At 34.5% G+C, this 6,000-nt stretch overlaps 1 protein-coding gene across 1 annotated transcript in view; it reads left to right on the plus strand.

The window, feature by feature from the left end:
- NRXN1 (neurexin 1) overlaps positions 1-6,000 on the plus strand; it is a 1,086,056-nt gene that overhangs the window by 405,387 nt on the left and 674,669 nt on the right.

Raw genomic sequence — 6,000 nt, forward strand, 5'->3', positions numbered from 1 at the left:
GGTACATTTATGCAATGGAATATTCTTCAGCCATAAAAAAGAACAAAATCTTGTCATTTGCAAAGACATAGATGGAGCTACAGAGTATAATGCTAAGTAAAATAACTCAGTCATAAAAAGACAAATTCCATATGATTTCATTCATATGTGGAATTTAAGAAACAAAACAAACAAAGGTGAAAAAAATTAAGAGAGAGAGACAAAGCAAGAAACAGAGTGTTAACCATAGAGAAGAAATTGATGGTTACCAGAAGAGAGATTGGTGAGTTTGTGGGTTAAATAAGTGATGGAGATTAAGGAGTGCACTTATTGTGATAAGCGCTGGGTGATGTATGGAACTGTTAAATAATTATATTGTATACCTGAAACTAATATGATACTCTATGTTAACTAACTGGAATTAAAATAAAAACTTAAAAAGAAATAACAGAACACTACTAGCACCCCAGTGTCCTCACTAGTTCTCCCTTCATCTAGCCATTATCTTGATTTGCAACAGTAGAGATTAGTTTTGCTTATTTTTAAGTTTTTTATATATTTGGAATCATAAAAAGTACTTTTTTAAGTCTGGCATTTTCCTTTTCTTCTTCTTCTTTTTTTTTTTTTTTTCTCTCCTTAGAGAGATAGAGGTGTGGGGAGGGCNGGGGGGGGGGGGGGGGAGAGAGAATCCCAAGCAGGCTCCATGCCCAGTGCAGAGTCCAACATGGGGCTGGATCTCACAACCCCAAGATCATGGCCTGAGCAGAAATCAAGAGTCAGATGTTCAACTGACTGAGCCACCCAGGAACCCCCTGGCATTTTCCTTTTTTACTTAACCTTATTATTGTGAGATTTATCCATATTTTTGTGTGTAGTTGAAGATCATGTATTCCCATTACTGCTCCTTTGTGTAACTATAACTCAAATTATTTATCAATTCCATCGTGATTGACATTTTGGTAGTGTTCAGCTTGAGGTTATTTTGCAGAATGCTGCTACAAACATACTGATATGTTATTCTGATCGTCTTTGTGTGAATTTTTGTTGAATGTATACTTACAAGTGGAATTGCTGGAAGATAGAGTATGCAGATATCCAGCTTTAAAAGGTATTGCCAAACAGTTTTAAAAAGTAGTTCCCACCGGTAATATATGAGAGTTCTAGTTGCATCATGTCTTCACTAACACTTGGTATATTTTGCTTTTGTCATTTTATTCATCATAGTGGAATGTATTGATATTTTACTGTGGTTTTAAATTGATTTCTCTGAAGACAAAGTTGAACATCTTTTCATATGGATATACTATTATCATGGAGTGTCTGTTCATATATTTTGCCTGTTTTTTTTTTCTGTTAATTTGTCTAGTTTTATTCTTATTTGTTTGTATAAGTTCTTTATGTATCCTGGATATAATTATTTTTTCCTATATGTATTGCTGTAAATCTAATTTATTTAGTTCTTCTTTCTTTCTTTCTTTCTTTCTTTCTTTCTTTCTTTCTTTCTTTCTTTCTTTCTTTCTTTATTGCCTATGTTTTCTTCTGGACTTTTATAGTGTCAGGTCTTATATTTAAGTCTTTAATCCATTCTGAGTTTATTTTTGTGTATGGTATAAGAAAGTGGTGTGGTTTCATTCTTTTGCATGTAGCTGTCCAGTTTTCCCAGCATCATTTATTGAAGACACTTTTTCCCCATTGTATATTCTTGCCTCCTTTGTCATAAATTAATTGACCATATAAGCGTAGGTTTATTTCTGGGCTCTCCTATTCTGTCAATCTGTGTGTCTACTTTTGTGCCAGTACCATATTGTTTTGATTATTACAGCTTTGCAGTATATCTTGAAATCTGGGATTGTGTTACTTCCAGCTTTGTTCTTTTTTCTCAAGATTGCTTTGGCTATTTGGGATCTTTCGTGGGTCCATATAAATTTTAGTTTTGTGGAAAATGTTGTTGGTATTTCATTTCTTTTTGATGTTTATTGTTTTAGCACATATTAGAAATGCACAAAATATTCAAGACTTATATTTTAAAATGGAAATAGACCCGTTATTTACATGTTCAACAGGAAAGCATAAGTAATTACTCACTATGCCGCTTCTTATTTGCATATAACATAGCCCAAAACTTAATGACAAAGACTATACAGCAACAAAGAGTTGGAGAAAATATAATCCTTTTGTGTTGTAGAAAATAGAATGATTTATGCATTTTTATATAGAATACATATTCTTTCATGAAAAACAATGTAGCAAAAATATTTTTCCTGTTTAGATTCATGTCTCATTTATGGCTTTTTGAGGTAAGGATACGTTCCACATTGAATTTTTCCAAGACTTATGTGGTTGCCTTTAATGCAATTTGAATTACCTAAATTTTTTAATTAAACAATACAAAAAGTGATGTTTTCATTTTTAAGTAATAGAAACATCATGGTGTTAAATGTCAACAACACTCATTTAACTTCAAAGCTTGCCATCTAGTGAATTGCAAACTCTTTTTACTATTTTTCCCTTTGGGTCTGCCACATTATCTGGCAAAGGAATCCTTTGTCAAGATGCACTGTGAATTATGCTGATTCGAAATGACATTAGGTCACTTGGATAAAATGCTACAGCTTTTTAACTAAACCAAACCTCTTTACACCCCCAAATTTTGTTATTTTGTTATTTAGTTATTTAGTTATTTAAAGGTAGTCAGAGGTTGAGTTCTAGTCTGCTTATGTTCCTGTCAAACTTTCTGAACTTGATAGTCATTTAAGCTTTATGGGTCTGAATTTTTTTTCTCCAAATTTTAATTTAAATTACAGGTAGTTAACATGCAGTGTAATATTAGTTTCCTATGTAGAATGTAGTGATTCATCACTTACATAAAACACCCGGTGCTTATCACGAGTGCCCTCCTTAACAACCATCACCCATTTAATGCATCCCCATGCCCACCTCCCCTCCAACATTCCTCAGTTTGTTCTCTATAGTTCTGAGTCTGTTTCTTAGCTCAATTTCTTAATATGTAAATTAAAAGGTTGGGCCAGAGGAGGGTCTCTAAAACTTTCTGTGGCTTAGAGACCTATACTAGGTATTCAGTGGGGATGAAAATTCTGCAAATATCGTCTTCAGATAAGTGGACCCACCATATATCATGTATGTATATATATATATATATATAAATGAACCGGAATTCATGTGACTACCTATCATCAGAGGATCAGAACAATACGCAGAGAGAAGTGAATTGAAAGCAATGGGAATGCTATTTCTATTGATTATAGCAACCATTTTCTGAGGACTGAGACCTTTACAATATGAGAAATTCCCATGGGATTATATAATGCCAAATAGTGCTTATTGCAGTTGGTCAATTTTCATCTCATCAGCCCTCTCAGCGGCAGTAAGTAAGAATCACTCTTTATCCATGGCTTTTCCAAACCTGGGATTTTTCTTTTTTATTTTCATTTTTTGCCAATTTCAGGGTAATGACATGATATTTGAACATAATTTGGTTTTTGCCTTTCCCAGAAGGCTCATAGGATTGAGCATCTTTTCATTTATTCTGTGAAATTACTGTGCTTTATTTTGCCTATTTTCCCCCTTGTTCGTCTTGTTTCATACTGATTTATCAAAGTGCTTCACATACCCTGGATTGTAGTCCTTTTTAAATTAATATGGTGTAAAAATATTTTTAGGGCGCCTGGGTGGGTCAGTTGGTTAAGCATCTGCCTTCAGCTCAGGTCATGTTCTCAGGGTCCTGGAATCGAGCCCCACGTTGGGTTCCCTGCTCGGTGGAGAGTCTGCTTCTCCCTCTACCTGTCACCCCACTTGTGCTCACTCCCTCTCTCTCTTTCTCTCTCTCTCTCAAATAAATAAATAAAATCTTTAAAAAATTATTTTCTCCCGATTTTTAAATTTAGATTCTTTCTCTCTTTGTGATATTATCGATGAACAGATATTCCTAATTTTAATGTGGTTGAATGTATTGATATTGTATTAGTACCTTTTATGCCTATTTAATAAATCATTCCATAATTCAGTATCTTACTCCCTTGTCTTACAAAAATTTTACAGATTTACCTCGGTAACTTATATCCTTAGTGCATGGAGAATTGATTTTTGTAGATGATGTAGCGAACCAATTTTCCTTTATTCATATAGATAACCAGTTGTCCCAGTGCCATTTATTGACTAATCTATACTCTGCTCACTTAACTGCAGTGACGGACTTGATATAAATCATTTTCATATAGGCTTAGGATTATTTTTAGTTTCATTATTTTTATTCCCCCTTTTTTCATTTATCCTAATGTATTGTCTTCATTACCACAATTTTCTAATAAATGTGCACCTTTACACAAGAAAGTTCCTTCATCTTCTTTCTCTGGCATATCTTGGCCATTTGGGGCTCTTCGTTTTTCCCAAAGAACTTGTAGAATCAGCTTTTCACATTTATTTAAAAATTTCATTTAGATTTTTAATGGAATTTCATCAAATCTATAGATCTGTTTATATATGTTTAAAGCACTGACTGTCCTAGTACATAGAACCCTGCAGTCTTTCTGAAATATCTTGTTATAAACCCAGTACTTTTCTGAAGATTATTTTGGTCTTTCAATTTATACAATAATATTTACTAAATGATTTTTTATAATGTTTATAATTTTTATAATGTTATAATTTTATAATGTTTATAATTTTTATAATGTTCATATATTTTTCCTATCTTCCTACATTACCTAGGACTTCAAGTACAGTATGTTGATAGTAGGCGTCCTTTTCTGACCTTAAAGATAATATTCTAGATTTCATAATAAAGTTGACATATCCTATTTGTTTTAGATTATTTATCACATTTATTAATTAGATAGGCAAGAAAGAAGGCATCTACAATTCTTAATGCCTACCAACTTTGCCAGATGCCTGTATATGCATTATCTCATTTTATCCAGAAAGACTGGTATAACTAATCATTTTCAGAAACTGAGATTTGAAAAGATGCATAATTGCCCCCCCCAGTGCACTTAGCTCAACCTACTTCCCCACCCCCTCAGTATATATACTTATAAATATTTAGTTGTGCTAACTCCCAATATCAAGCCACTTGCCATATTGAACTGAACAGAGGAGTAGGCACCCTGACTGTAAACTTTCAGAGACAGGACTCAGGTCCGCTTTGGCCACTCCATTATCCCTAAAGACTGGTACTGGGCTTAACACTTGGGAGGTGCTCAACCAATATTTTGAGTGTATGAATGGGAGGGACCCTCTAGTTTGGCTTGCATTGTCCTTGCTATGATTCTGCCACAGAATGTGATAGATTTGGCTTGACCACTAGTCGTCACTAATAACTTACTGGTAGGCAGTAACTTTTCTTCAGGGCTCACACCCTTGTGAAAGTCCCTAGGTGCTCACTGTTTAACTCTGTGCCATGCCTTTCCTACCTCAGCCACTTGTGGCACTGTCTGCATCCAGAGAGTCAGGTCATCAGGCACTGGTGAGACCTTGATTTGAGCTCTGATTCAAGGACGTGAGTTATTTCACTATCAAATTAAATAGCCTTGAGATAAAAACCTATTGCCAAGGGTAAGCCCCTTTCCAGCATGAACCGGCTGTGGACATGGTAGAGATGTTATATTACCAGTAAAACAGATTAAGATTCCCCAGTATCACTTATAATTCTGTGTTTATAGTTTATCAGAAGATGATTCCAGACCATACTGTTTCATTTTTCTTGGCACAATACCATCATTGCCTAGGAAGTTGAGGAAGCTTTTGGCTTACATTCTTCCTTTGGTTAAACTCAATCAACCCACATTTGGGGTTGATCTGTCTGACATCTTGTGGGATCCACATTGTTACTTGTAAATATAGTAAAGACAGATATATAGAAAATTTGAGACTTCATTTACATGCTATTCCCATGATGATGTGCTGGAATTTTTACCAGGCTCATAAAAGCCAGCCCTACCATCTGCTTGGTGAGATCAGGGAATGAATCGACAATCCAGCAGACTCCATTAAGCACGCTATCAC

Source organism: Ursus maritimus, unplaced genomic scaffold (assembly GCF_017311325.1).
Source record: "Ursus maritimus isolate PB19 unplaced genomic scaffold, ASM1731132v1 scaffold_6, whole genome shotgun sequence".
NCBI classification, from domain to species: domain Eukaryota; kingdom Metazoa; phylum Chordata; class Mammalia; order Carnivora; family Ursidae; genus Ursus; species Ursus maritimus.